The following is a 15,182-nucleotide window of genomic DNA, read 5'->3' on the forward strand; positions in this document are numbered from 1 at the left end:
TTTCAATCTTCACTTAGCAGAAGACGGAGTATTTTTCACTTTCTAAAGTAGGAGAATATATACGAATCTAAAAATGTCTTCAAAGCTGCGGTAAGTTTTGTTTTCTAAGTTTTGACTTGGAGTAAGTTATGTTGTCGAGAAAAATAAATGCTAGCTAGCTAGCATTAGCCTAACGTATATTTCAAATGCACTTAACTTTCAAATGCATGTTAGCTTTGAGTCAGCTAATTATACATTAATGACTCATAAACCAGGACGAGTCAGGACAGCAGGAGGTTAGGTAAGTTACAGTAAATGGTTTGAAAATAAAGCTGTGTTTATTGGGCTGTTAAAAGGCTGTGAATGGATAATGTCGAGCGTCAAGGCTAAAAGTTAATGAGACCTGCGCTGTATGTAATGCTAATGTAAGTGTTGGCTAATAACGGTTGTGAGGTTAGCTAACGTTAGCTCTTGAGAGGAAATTAGAGAAGTTGTAAAGCGGGGAGGCAGCAGATAGCAAAGCCACCAATCTTAATTTAACTCCTCTACGTTTAATTAGTTCATACTGTTTAAATAACACTTAATGTTAGAAACATATTGTTAGCCAGTTAATTAAAAATAATGACTGTGTACACTGCAGTTCACTTTAGCTATTGTTTGCCTTCATATTAACTGACTGCGTGGTTTACCCTCCTCTAATTACGTCACTGGTTTTAAGTTTCTCTGTAAAAAGAGGATTCACTTCATATAATATTGCGCAACCATTGTGCCCTTCGCCTGCATACAGGAGAAGCTGTGCGCCAAAAGTAACTGAGCGCAAAGTGTCTGGACGTGCGTCGTGACTGAAGGGAGCACCGCCACGTCCCTGCTACAACTCGCTCTCCGTTATCTCGTGATCTTCTAAATGCGGCATCTATCTTCATCCTGATGCGCCTGCTCCTCCTCCTCCTCCTCTCCCTCCTGGAACAGCAGAAACAGGTAGGACACGCTTCCGATTTGGGAAAATAGCACCCACATATCCAGTTAGTGGGGGTGGAGGTGGGTGATGGTGCTTCACATTCTAGTTTTTGCGCTCCCTTTTTTTTTTAGTTAGTCCGTGTCATGGTTGTTAGGAGACCGCTGTCAGATGAGGAGTCGGTGACAATGGGAGATGCCCTGGCATCCGTAGTGAGGTGCGTCGGCAGGAATGACACACTGTTGCTACCCTTTCTGTCTGCTGTCGTTGCCACAGAGACGTGCATTCTGCCGCAGGTATGCAGTGGAGCAGAGGGGATGGATGCAACCAATTACTTTTATTTTTGTGGATGTGTGCAATGCAACATGATGCATCTTCTATCTTCATACTATACAATTTGAAGATAATGATAGGTTGATGATATAATAGGGCGACCTATTTTCTGTTCTTTATACTTTCCACTGAGAGCAGTAGGACTCAAAGTAGCCCCAGTTTGTGCCTCTTATGTGTCACCATTGCATTTGAATCACAAAGCTGAGCATGAGATCTTAAACAACAGTTACTACTGTTCTTAAGGTATTTCCAGAATCCTCAAAAACTCTTCTACTTGTTGGAAAAAATACTCCATCTGTAGCATGATAAAAAAGTTTATACATGTTACCTGTAATCAAAGATGGGAGCCAGAAATGACATATGGTCTTGCTCAATATGTACAGTGTGACCCAAAATTTAAAATGTCATTGTGCGTTATATTGCAACTGATGTTTCTTTGCAACGTTTTATATTTTCATAAGAACATCTTCATATTTTGCTGTAAGCAAACCCCCCAGAAAATTGTATGCATAGTTGTGTGTCTCAAGTGTAATGGTACTGAAATGCTCAATTGGATGTAATCAGGGATACAATGGATGTTTTTCTGTCTTTTTGGCTGACATTTACTTATTTACTGTAAATTCAAAGTGATAAGGTATACATTTAGTTTATGTTAACCATATCATTATGATAATTGTTGCAGACTTTCTGATGTTAGCAAACTTCACACCACTGGGATTAAAAGAGCCCCTGGCATTAGTATTACTATACTGTTGGTGTAACTGTTGTCACCAGCTCATTCAGTAGTGTATTTTGCCGTGTGCAAGGTTAATTGTTACAGTTGTCAGCAGTCACAGTGTCCAAGGTGAACCAATGCAAATCAAGATAATACATTTCATATTAATGGCACCTATTGTAAGAGCAGCCTGCACACAAAGAAGAAAATATGTTAATCTCCACATACAACTAAAAGGCTGAGAAACAGTTTTCTTTTTCTAGTCACAGTACAATTTACACTTTGTTGAGATTTAGGATGTTGTAGTGTTCCACTTGAGGCCTCATTACAAATACACCTTTAGGTCCTGATCACACAGAAAGCATTTTAGCAGTTGGGGTCCCTTTTTGTAATTGTTTTTAATCAGAATGAAGCGTTTTGATGCGTTTTTTTGTTGCAACGTGCCTTGCATTTCTGCGCTCTATGCGGCTGCTGTTTTTGCCGGAGCGCTCTGAACTCCTTGAGCTGAAAAAATTCAACTCAAAGAGGAAAAACGCCCACATCATCTCTTTCTTGTCATGTTTTTTTTTTCCATAGTCCAATCAGGTGATTTGAGAGGCAGCGGGTCTTCTGTAGTGGTCATGACATAAAGTTTACAGCTGGTAAACAATGGAGGAGAAACTGGTGGTAGCAGTTGCTGGATACCCAGCGCTATACAGCCTGATGATAGACAGCAGGTTGTTAGACTGCCTAAGAATCATCCCAAAATATGCCTGGAAATGGCCATCATCAAGGTGAAGCTCCTGGACCAGCTGGTGGTACTTCCCATGATCCACCCTCTTTTTAGGGTCTCATGTACCCACACAGATGTCTGTTTCCCTGTGCCCAACAAACTATTTACTGTAAGCCTCTCACCCTCAACCAGAGTTACAGCAAGTACCCTCTGCTCGAACATTTTAGGAACTAGATACTGATAACCGTCAAATAAGTAAAATAAATAAGTAAACGGTAGATTAATTACTCAGGAAGGTTTGAATAAGGAGGTGAGTCTGTGGTTGCCTGGCAACAATAAAAAGGCACAGCAAGTGTTTTATTTTTTTTTTTTTTTACTAGTGGCATTTAATTTAAAAAAAGGCAGTGCGGTGCGCTTCACGTTTTGCAACCTGTAAAACGCTTTCTGTATGATCGGGTTCTTAGGGTCTCTATTATTTGTTTTGCTTCTCACCTTTATGAGGAAATGACCTCGATTCGAACCAGGTATTCAGATCTAATAACACTCTTCTGACATAACCAGGATATGAAGTGGTTACAGAACAGATTCTTAGTCTTTCTGTCTTAAGTCATAATAGAGAACTGCATTGTTATCAGTTTCAGTAGAAATATGTTCATGAGATTTGGAGACACAACAGCACAAATGAAATGACAAGGACAGAACAATACGATTGGCTTTAAACAAACCACTTGTTTGACTACATTAAGTATAAAAAACCCTGGATTTGAAGTGAGAAGAAAGGTGGACACTGTAGTTATATCCTGAACTGTTGTAAACAACTGTTTGGCTCTGCACAGTTACCTCATACTGTAGTATTACAGTTAATGCATTTCCAAATAGAGGCCTGTTCCGTTTGGCTCTGGAGCTCTGGCTACCGGTGTTGCCATGTTCCCAGATTCCAGCAGTGAAACTTGTGAGTAAAATCCTGTAATACCCAGCAGGGTTATTGGCCAAAACTATGAAAACAAGACCCAGCGTGTAAAAACAAACTGCAGTCTTCCTTTGGGTTAAGGGGATATATATTGATCCATCCTCATCAAACTTCTTCACAAACAGAAGCTCAATTGCTACTTCTCTTACACTGTCAATTAATTATGCGCACATAATTACTTTGTTTGTGTTTGCGATGTAGTAAGAGGCAACTTCTTATTGTATGTTTGTTTGGCTACAATTATAAGTGTCATTTTGAGGTAATGTAGTTCCTAAAGATTGGTTGAGTGTTTGATCCAGCTGTAGAAAGTAGACACTTCAATCAATTCAACATTTAGGTAAATCTGAAAAACCAAAAACAATTTTATTACATTCACACAAGCATCAACACATGAGATACTTAATTAGCTAATAAAGTCATGAATTCTAATGAGCCATTAAGGACGGGATATTACGACTGCAGATTCAGTGCTCCTTCTGTCTGTCATTTGCATATCATTGCATAGTGTTAGAATTGATTAAACCATGACCAATTCTCACTGCAGCAATCAAAAACACTATTGCAGACATTATGGTCCTCACAGCATCTCTGGACAGATGGATGAGAAATCAGTCTCTGATTATGTTTCTTGTGTGTATTCTCTCTGTTCTCTCTTCACTCCATCATCATCCTCTCTCCACCTTGTTCAGTAGCTTGACTGAATGCATGTTTTTCATGGTGTAATCTCACAGTGATAAATGGCATCATTCTTTTGGCTGTCCAGATGTGCCAGTCTAAAACGTGAGATCGCAGCTATTTCATTTTGGTTTCTAAATCTTTTAGTGTTTATACGAGTATGCACACGTCTGTTTCCTCTTTGAAAATTCATCTTTATAGCACTGGATAGATGATTTAAGTTGTTTACACTGAAGCAGCTTCTGTCTCTTTTTCTGTATTAGTACAATTTGACATTAATTACCTTTTGAATTTATGTCAATAGTGTGGCTAGGATTTTCTCACATACAGTGAGGCACAGTGTTTACTGGATGAATGCAGTCATTCTCCTGTGAAGGACACATTTTTTAAATTAACAGCACACCTAATCTGAACAACTGTAATGTGTTTGTTTCGCCATTTTGATGTTAGCAGTACTGACTTTAAAATATTTGGCTGTTTGACCTGTAAGCTGACTGCTGTACTAATAGCCATCTAGAAAGACTAATAGCGCCGCTTGCCAACAATGCCCTTCAAATACTTAGGTGCAGTGTGTTTAATTGTTCCAGCTGTAGCTACCAGATTGCACTGATTGCATACCCTTAAATAAGCAGCCACGTTTTTTAAATTAGTTTTTATCACCCAATTTAGCTTTGTACTGCTGTTTACCTTATTATGTAAAGAATGTCTAATTTTGCAATTGTTGGCCTTGCTGGGTCAACTTGCCTAATTTCTGAGTCTTGGACCTTCAGCACTCGCAGTTAAATAATCAAGACTCCAGGGTAAACCGCACATTAGAGAGCTTACAGTGGGCTGTTTGTATTGGGTGCATTCAGGTCAAACCTTTTGCTCAACAAAGCCGTCAGTGAGACTAAAGGAACCTGCAGGATTTCATTTTGGAGGAATTGTGCATTACAACAAAGTAAGTGACAAACTTGTTCATAACTAACTTGTAATAGATTTAAAATGGGACTGTATATTACTTTCAAATACTCTTAGTATCATATGTATACATGCATTGTTTTTAGGATTTTTGTTTTTCATACTCTTACCTCCTAGGCTTAAAATTCCTGCCATGTATGAGGCACAGCAGGTACCTCCTGAATGGTCACCTAAGTTCCTTCCTGCTGACTTGCTGTTCTGTGTTACACTCCCCCAGAATTCACTGTACATGTCTGTGGGGCATTAGTAAAGAGTGTGAGATTTTTTTAAGTTGCAAGGTGGGAGTGCACATCATGTTTGTGAAAGGGATATCTAATTTGCAAATCCCCGGTGGCAGGAATGAACTGAATAATTTAAAATAGAGCATGTTAAAGCAAAAATGTCATCCTTATTTTAATGTATGGTAGACTATTTATGTCAAGAAAAAGGATGTGGGTGGATCCTCTGTATTTGCAACTGATTGTACTCTAAAAAGCTGGGAAACAGACTTTTTTTTATTCTATTGAAGCATCTAATGATCTGTGTGGAGGAACATATTTGAACTCAAGAAAACAATAGATGTCAGCAAGTAGCAGGCTGCATATGCCTTCAGTAAGTAGTTACTGGAAATGCCAATGTCACACAAGAGAGAGTCATTAAAGCATTTGGTGGAACTAAAGTGTGACAAGTATCTAGTATTGATAAACTAGTTAATGAAAGTGACTTACTGTGTTTTTTTTTTTTTTTTTTTTTTTTTTTTACATTATGTGTATTTATAGTGTACTTTGATGATAATAGGGTTCCCTATGTGTATTGGAATTTATGATGCTAATTCCCAAGTTCCAAATATGATTCAAGAAACAAACTCTACTCCAGAATTCTCAATAAGAGACAGTTATTTTTGAAGATCCGGCTGGTTGGCAGATGAGCAAAATGAAAAATAGGTGGGTTCAATTTGTTATGGTTGTATTTGATATGTTTGTAATGGTGTCTTTGTTGTCAGAAGAAAAATGACAGCATCAGTTGTTTAGACAAGTAACCAAATTCAACACATATTGTGGTTCAAGTGACAAAGCCCTCGAGCATTTGTAAAAATTATGACTCTTTCCCTCCTGAGAGCAAAAGAGGAAGTCGTGTAATGTTATAGAGCCATGCAGAGAAAGGAAGTTATCATGGTAGTATGGGTCAACAAAATGTTGGGAGGCCACAGTTTGCTTCCTGTTTCCTACCAACAGTAAATGGTGGTTTGTTTTTAACCATGACCACGATCATTCCCCAACCTTAACCAGGAAGTTGTTGTGATTTTAACCATGTTGAAGAAGGACCCCCACTCTTATCCAAGTAGTTATTTTAACTCAAATCATGATCTTTCCCTAACCAAGTTGGGTTTGTGCCTGAAGCTAATTAAATCTGAACCACAGAATGGCCAGATAAGAAAAAGCTCATATATGTCATTCGTAAGGGCAATTACAAATTGTACTTTGTTGTCTACTTTGGAAGACTTGTTGTGTAATCCCATGTGGCTTGGGCACTCATTGGTGTATGACTCTTAGATCTAGGTGTTTATTCATTCATGAATTAATGGTTTTCCCAGTAGGACAGTTTAAAAGTTGGAGACAAGTTTTGCTTAGCAGATTTTAACAAATTAAAAAGCTGCAAGTTTCTGGCAGCAATGACAGTTAATTGCAGGCACGCAAATATTTGGTATACACTAAGTTAATAAGTTAAGGAAGGAAACTTGATCCCATTAATGAACTTTCTTGAACCAATGTTTTGTAAAACTGTCTCCTTCAATGCATGTCAAGTTTCTGTCTGTGTGTAGCACACTGAAAAAAGAAAGCGCCCCTGTGTGAGACCTTGAACCAGCTATAGACACCAGAAAATAGGAGTCAGGATGTCTTGCCCACGGGTAAAGAGTGAGTCATCAGAATGTACAGAGAAACAGTGCATCTTTCCGGTGCAATTTTCCAGTAAGTTAAGCACGGTTGTTCAAGAACTGGTATGCCATGGCAACATCTGGACCGAATGGGTTGTCAGAATTTCCCCACCAGTGTATTGGTATCAGATGGTATTTTTAACCTTAATGATATGTTGACGGCAAGTTGGAGGATTTACTGTCCGTGGTCCAGTAGGTTATAGATGGAAGTAATTCGTCTCCACTTCGTGTTCATGTGTTAGGGACAGCTGTTCACACTGTTATTGGCAGCTCAACATAGAGGTCATTTATAACTGCAGTATGAACTGGGATGGGGGTATGGGGAGTTATATTGTATTGACAGTATCACGTTGGTAATGGACATGAAATGGTTTTGGGTCAGTGTCATGCTACAGGTCACAGGGTCAACATAATAAAGGCTGTTCAGAAGGACTGGAGAGGTGGAGAACCTTGATCTCTTGCAGAAATATCAGCAGTCCAGAATGAAACAACTTTGTTCTCTGGGGGTGTGCATTGATGTTCACAGTAATATACTGTACAACAGTAAGGTCATACTAGAGTCACAATGATTTGTCATTGTGTGGAATTGTTGTGGCATTGAAGTTGTCCTTGTGTTGTACTTGTTGTCACTCTCCTTCCATTAACAAGCTGTTCTGAAGCACACACATTGTAGTCATCATAGTGGTACCACTTTAAAAATGTTGGTGCTTTGCTACTGTGCTGTTGTTTCATTTGAAATTGTATAGTATTAATGCACAATAAATACTGTTTGCAGAGACTTAAATAGCACTTGTAGGTTTATTTAGTTTCTACTCTTAGCCCTTAAGCCCTGCTGATGGACCAATACTTACTGAGTGACACAGGCTCTCTAAATACCACTAAAGCTGTGCAACAAGATTCCTGCAGGTTGAAAGGGATTCGGAAATCCATCTCTGCTCACAGTGCTCCATAGTGATCATGTTTCTCCTGTATCTTCATTCTGTCTCTATCTCTGTCTGTGTTTCCACCACTCTTCATCAATTAGCCATTGATGTCTCTCTAAATAATATTTTGAACATATGTAGAAATAACTCTTGCAAACATAAGTATCTCAAGTATTTCTTTTATTCATAAAGAAATGATGAAATGAAAACTCGAAGAAGCAATGTTCTGATGACATCTTTGTGATTGGGATATCCTTTTTTGTTGTGGGGACTGTCTTTGTTGTGAATCACAACCGAACTCCTAACCGTCTGGGGGGTATTCCAGAAAGCGGGTTATGTGAAAACTCAGAGTAAGTTAACCCTGAGATGAGGGAAACTTTGAGTTATCCGTTCCAGAAAGAGAGGTAACTGAAACTCTGAGTCAATCACCATGGTAACAGACTCTGTGAACATAACCTGCTCGCTGACAGGTTTTCTTCAATAAACCCTGAGTTTTCCTCTGTCTCCTCCCTCTTACACGCTGTTTCATTTCCTCATTCATTCAGTCCGTGTCAAAGCTTGTATCGAAGCGCATTAATTAGCGGAGATTTACTGTCTGTCACAGTCTAAATCCTGCTGGATATTAGTTTATTCCTCAGGACTGTCTTAAGTTACTGAATTTATGCACATTAATCATTTCTTTGGACATCGGTTTTTGTCTTTACATTCAAATATTACACAGCGGGAATTCATCCTCAGCTCGGAATCAAACCTCTGTCCTTTTTATATTTAGGCTATTATTTTTTATAACACTGTGCACAAGGATCAGACTGTCAGTCTGTTAGAGCAGCTCCCAAATGTCTATTGCACATAATGTGTAGGTCTAATTATTTAAATTTTAAAAATCGGTATGAAGCTTTAGACACGTAGTATCAATGACTAATGATCTCTATCACTGATGTCATTGGTCGCACTGATGGAATATAATTCCTATAGCCTAATATTGGGGATTATATATTAATATTTCTGAGTGAGTAATGGTGCAGCATTTCAGTGTCTTTAAATTTACTACATTTGTAGCTGAAATAAAGTCACTGAATGCTGTTGAGTCAAGATACAAATAGATGTGCAACATTTTAAAATCTACTGTATTTTAACCTCAATGTCTTTTCAAGTGCAAATCACCAAACATATTATTACTGGGTCAAACTGTGAGTTTACAGTCATGTCTTTATGTCTTTGATCTATAGCCTAGCCTATATGTTTTAAATCTTCCTATTTTTCAGTTGCTGCCTCCTGTGTTTTCCCCATCAGATTAAATCTGAACAAATATATTATTATATATAATCAATATAATGTAATGTATCTACAGCCTGATACACAGTCAGATTCCACCACTTTATCTTCATTAAGGAAATGTAAATCTGATAAATGATGAATAAACAGACAACACTGAATAAAACTTTTTTATTAACTTTATGGTTAACTTATTTACACTTTCCTCGCTCTGACTCAGGCTCTTCTTTCAAAGATAAACGTGCACTGTCACACATGCATTAATATCTCTACATCCACTGGATTAAAATGGAGGCGCTGTCTTTTATTTACCTGTTGCCATGGTGAATTGTGGAGTCAGAGCTCCATTGATGATGGCTTTTTATTGTCGGTTGACTAAACTAACTCAGATCAGCTGTTCTGGAACCGGTAACTCAGAGTTTCCCATCTCAGGGTAAATCAACTCAGAGTTCAGGGTTAGACTCAGAGTGTGTTGAACCTCCTACCTGGAATACCCCTCTGGTGCAAATGCTGTCATGTTGTCATACTTGTAATTCATTTTTTTTTTAGCCCTGTGCTTGTAATAAAAATTGACACCAACTTTGTATCCTAATTTTTTTATTTTGTAGTCATATTGCAGCTTATTTTTTGATTACACATAGCTGCATACAGTATATGCGTCTCCATTGGCCAGATCACAAACATGATGTCAATTTGTGTTGGTTTTCCCAGGCTACATGCAGGTCAGGGTCTTTCCTACTCTAATCCAGAGGTTGGTGGTCAGTGTGCGGGTGAATGAGGTGCGTGTGCAGAAGGATTTTGGAAGGAGCGCACTGCAGATTTTTTTTTAAAGAAAGTTGGAGCGTCGCTGTACAATTAGTTCAGCTGGGAAGGAACCAGATAAATTTGCCAAGCTTGTGTTTTATTTGCAAATTAGTCTGAACTCTGGCTAGTGTTTAAGCTAAAAATAAAATACACCTCAGCTTTTTTCTTTCCTTTTTTTTCTTTCTTCGTGTGAATGGTGAGTGATTTGAGTGGAGCGAGGTAAAAACCGAGTTGGTTGCAGAGGGATATTGAGCCGCCTGGAGTGGCTTTGAGTTTGGAAACGGAGGGAACAAGCAGCTCCATGGTGGTGGTAATGCACCTGACCATTCTCTTAAAGGACTTACGTGGTGTTTTAGGGTATTAAATTCCATATTCTCTTGACGCTATACCCCCAGTAGAATTTCCTTGACCAGCCAATCAACTGACCACAATACAACTGAGAATGATTCATTTGCAAGAAGAGCAGACTGAAATCAACCCCCTGCCATACAGGCAAAAAGTTGAGATAACTACAGTGCAGGCTTGGCACAGAATCATGTGAACATGCCAGACATTGCCTGATGTCTACAGGTTGTACATTTCACAAAGGGTTTACAGCCAAATATGCAGAGGTTGAATACAAAAAGATTTGTAACTAAATATTGAATATGGCGATTACGGCTGGGCGGTATGACAAAATTTTCATATCACTTTAAAAAAAAAAAAACCCCCCAAAAAACCCATAATGGTTTCATGGTATTTGACGGTATTTTTGCTCGGGTTGGGCCCACTTGACATGCTGCTGTGTTGTGCTATGGCCTATTGAAGTGCTGGAATTTGTTATTTACTTGACAACGCCTGAACGCAACACAGGCTCCGGTCCATTAGTGCCGTGCTCGGTTATAATTGTCTCGGACTCGGGTTGGCTTCGGTCAGGAAAATGCGGCCCGATCCGTGATCTAGTGTGCTCACCTGTGTGTGTGTGTGTGTGTGTGTGTGTGTACTAGGGCATTAACAGAAAAGTCGATTTGTCAACGTGTCGACGTCAGTGGCACAAGTCGACACCCCCGGGGAGGAGTCGACAAGTCGTGTGTTTTTTCCCTCTCTCGCTGTGTGCTTGTGTACGGAATGCAATCGCTGCCTCTGATTACGCTGATACTTTGGAGCAGACTCCGCGAGGAATGTCCGCGGTCATTCGGGCTTTCATAGTCGAGCGCACTTCCGTGTTGTAGTTTCCTGTAAAAATTATCCGTGAAAAATCCCCACGATGTGAAAAATACATGCCAAGCAGTCAAAGGTGCACAGAGCGGAGTCCGCGCAGTCATAAAATATGAGCTTTGCGCGCACAGGGCTTGCGGACGTCCGCTTTGAGTCTGCGCGGACCTCCGCAGAGTCAGTTCTGCGTACGTTCTGCCCGAGTGTGTTCGGGCCTTGACAGACACACATCACATGTGTGGAGATAGTTCACTTTCCTCTGCCGTGTCAATGTGATGATGTCATCAAATGACTTGTCGACTCGACTTTATTGACAGATAAGTCGACCTGAAAAAAATCAAAGTCGTTAATGCCCTAGTGCGCACACGTGCGCGTATTGGGGCAAAGCTCCGCCGTGTGCGATACAGAGAGCAGAGGAGAATTGTAAATGCACGACCATGTAGAGACAGAAATGACATGCCGTCATGTAAATAAGATAAATAACATAAGGCTATTTAGTTTGTTTAATAAAAGGACAAGGTATAGACCTGTTCTACAGACCTGGATATGAAGCGTCCGTAGTGCCAGATAATATAACGGTAGTTTCTAAGAGCTAATATGAAAGGAAAAAAAAATAATCAGCAGCGGCGGTCATATTTCAGCAGTGGCGGCATATATATGCATATAGGGGAAACACTACTCTTTTTGGTATGAGTTCTTCCGGGTCGTCATTAGGGATGGGCAAACGATCAAAATGTATCATTCGATCATCAAAAAAATTAACGATCAATTATCGATGAATTGATAAGCGAATATTTCTAAAGAGAGAAAACAGAAGAGTGCAGTGCAGACTGTCGCCGCAAGAGAGCACAGCTGCCCCAGTTTTGAGCTTCAACCCCCCAGGCCAAAGAGGAAGAATGGCGCACATGCGCAGTTCACCCCTGGGTGTTTACAACCGTTGCCAGCCAGAGTTACAGGCTTCAGTTTTCAGAGAAACCTCCATCTTTCAATGGCGTAGTTTTTTCAAAGGCCTCAAGGGAAGACGCAGAGGCTGAAAACCACAGGCTTTAACACACCTGTGGTGTGCAGCGGTGAAATGGGTCCCCGCTGAAACACTTTCCCGCCGCCCATGTTCCAGACGTTGTTTGGGCTATTCACTGGTATTGCAGTATATGAAAAATTTATATCATAATGAAAATAAATACCGGTTTTCGGTACGAACCGGTATACCACACAGCCCGAATGATGACCCTACGTTTTTTTAACCAGTTAACTCTCTGTCCCCTAAAATTGGGAGGCTATGTAGTAAAAGGTCTGCAATTCATACAGTGTTATTCTGATGTGATTTCGACACCCTCAAATCAAAGCTGAGAGTCGTTACTTTAACACCATAGTTATAATGGTTATGGTTATTATTTAGTTATTATAAGAGGCAACACAGCAAGCCCTTTCACTGTCCCAGTGTTTCCTGACAACACTGTGCAGTATGTTACCTGTCAGAGAGAGGGTATTCAAAATGTTGCCATTGCATGTGACTCCTTAGCACTTGTTTTGTCAGATTAAGTAACACACTGAGCATTTGCTGTCAGTATGAGCTGATTTTGCAAAAAGTGGAGCAGTGCTCTCTGAATATAACCTTGTTTTTCTGCCAGACAAAACTAAGAAATACAGTCAGATACACCAATTTACACACTAATTACTGCCGTCCTATCAGGCAAATGTGTAAAGTAGACCTAACTGTTGTCAAGGTTTTATAAAGGGAATTCACTATTGGTTGATCACTGTATCCAATTGATGCAAAGCTAACAGGTCAGTACTTACGTTTATTCAGATTGTGTGTCTGAAGGCTGTTGTTTGCTATGCTCAGTGCACTTGTGTTAATTTTGAATCATGTGAAGTAAATAGTTTATTTGCATGTTATCCATTTAAGATCTCAATTCCTCAGGTACATCAGTAACATGATCAAGATTTTATAGCATTTTCCACTGCATTTTCCCCCTGTCCTGTGGGTTCTGTCAAGATTTAGGTGTAGCCATCATTGAGTTCCCACTTCCCCTGCAAGGTCACAGTATAACAGCAAATGCTGCACTGCAGTGCCCGAGTTAAAGATCTGTTGTTTTTAAGGCCTCACAGTCTTTACAAATACCAAATGACATAAGTTGTTGTCTGTCAATCCTTTGATTGTTTGGCACTGCAAGCGTTTTCCTCACTTCTACTAAAGTTCACTTGAAAAATAATTGGCTGCAGTGGTTGCTGCAGGACTACCAGTAAATTGATGCATGATGATGGGTACCACTGTGAGCGAGCAGTTTACTGCAACATCCATGCCCCAACTTCAAGCAGACAAATTTTTTTCTTCACTGCCTCTTGATCTCCTGTAGGCAGCATGTTACTTTACTTGTGCCTCAGTTTCACTGATGCTCTGTCTTGAGAAACTAATGAACTATACATTTTTGGTGTGTTTTTCAGCTGCAGGGATCTGATCATATGTCAAGACATCTCAATTTTAGTTTGTTTGCATGTGTACACATGTTTCCATTATATCTAATGTATAGCCACTGGTAACAATTACACCCTCCTGAAGAGCAATAGCTCAGACTACATTAATTTACTGTACCTTATAGGTTAGCCATGGCAGTGTTTAAACACAGTAAATTTACTGTGCAATCTTTGAAGTGGCTCGCTCCTGACAAATAGTTCAATAAAACCTTGTTTCTGTTCTGTGGTATTGCTATTAGACCCCTCCTGACATATCATGAACTATTACTGTGATCTGTTTGGACAGTAACGGTTACAGATGTTCCATAAGTGTGCCAGCAGAGCTCGAAGCTGCCCGGCATGTGGCGAAATCATCTATGCTACTGTACTTCATCAAACCTAAGCAGGCCAGTGTGTGCAGAACTTTCTTAAGTTGCACTATTTCACTTTAGACATTTCACAAATGTAATCTTGAGAGGGAAGATGGGAAGAAGTAGCTTCATCTCTGTTTAAAGTCAAGCTGATGTGCCCCATCACACTGTGGGGAGAGCCAGTTTGAGGATATGGTGGCAGGCCAGAGGAGGCATCTAAGTATAGTTTTGTGACTGTGCATGCATTTGTGTATGTGTGTGTGTGTGTGTGTGTGTGTGTGTGTGTGTGTGTGTGAGAGAGAGAGAGAGAGAGAGAGAGAGAGAGACGGTTTTGGGGGTACTGTCTATTTACAGCTCAGCCTGTGGGAGATGTCCAAGTCCAACAGAGAGGGCAGGGGGGGGCATGGGAAGACCACTCTGCCTCATGTGTCATCCTCTTCTGCTAGGACTTTAAGCAGTGTGTGTGTGTGTGTGTGTGTGTGTAGTTGTGGGACTGTGGGTGTGAGTACTCTGTCTGTTGTGTCAAGGTTTCTGAAAATAGTCTCAGTGCATAAGTAAAATAATATGACACCCTTGCTCATGCACATACTGAATTGTTGAGGGGGAATTGTCTAACAAGATTATCCTTGTGGCTCCCCCCACAGCTGGTTGTTTACAAGGCCAAATACTTGCTCTTCCACTGATAGTGATTCATTATTTTCAGAAGGAGGGGGGGAAGAGCTAGAGAAAAAGAAAACAAATGGAGAAACAAACTTTTATTTGACTTTATTTGACTTTGAGTTGAAGAATGTTTCAGTACCGAGATTACTTCATGTTGGGCGCTTTTCCAAATTAACAAAATAGCTGCTTTCAGATCCTTGAAGGCCCACTCAGTAGCCTCATCTTTTTGACCATTTAAATGACAGTAATTTTCCACACAAAATAATCTTGACACAGTGTCCCCT

At 39.9% G+C, this 15,182-nt stretch overlaps 1 protein-coding gene across 1 annotated transcript in view; it reads left to right on the top strand.

Moving 5' to 3' along the window:
- The first annotated feature begins 733 nt into the window (after positions 1–733).
- The window catches only part of atp2b2 (ATPase plasma membrane Ca2+ transporting 2), a 170,128-nt gene continuing 155,679 nt past the window's right edge, over positions 734–15,182 (top strand). The window contains exon 1 of the mRNA XM_049576007.1: positions 734–957. The gene's annotated coding sequence lies outside the window, so the exon portion shown is untranslated. The remainder of the gene's footprint in view (positions 958–15,182) is intronic.

This window comes from Epinephelus fuscoguttatus, linkage group LG1, assembly GCF_011397635.1.
Source record: "Epinephelus fuscoguttatus linkage group LG1, E.fuscoguttatus.final_Chr_v1".
Classification (NCBI taxonomy): domain Eukaryota; kingdom Metazoa; phylum Chordata; class Actinopteri; order Perciformes; family Serranidae; genus Epinephelus; species Epinephelus fuscoguttatus.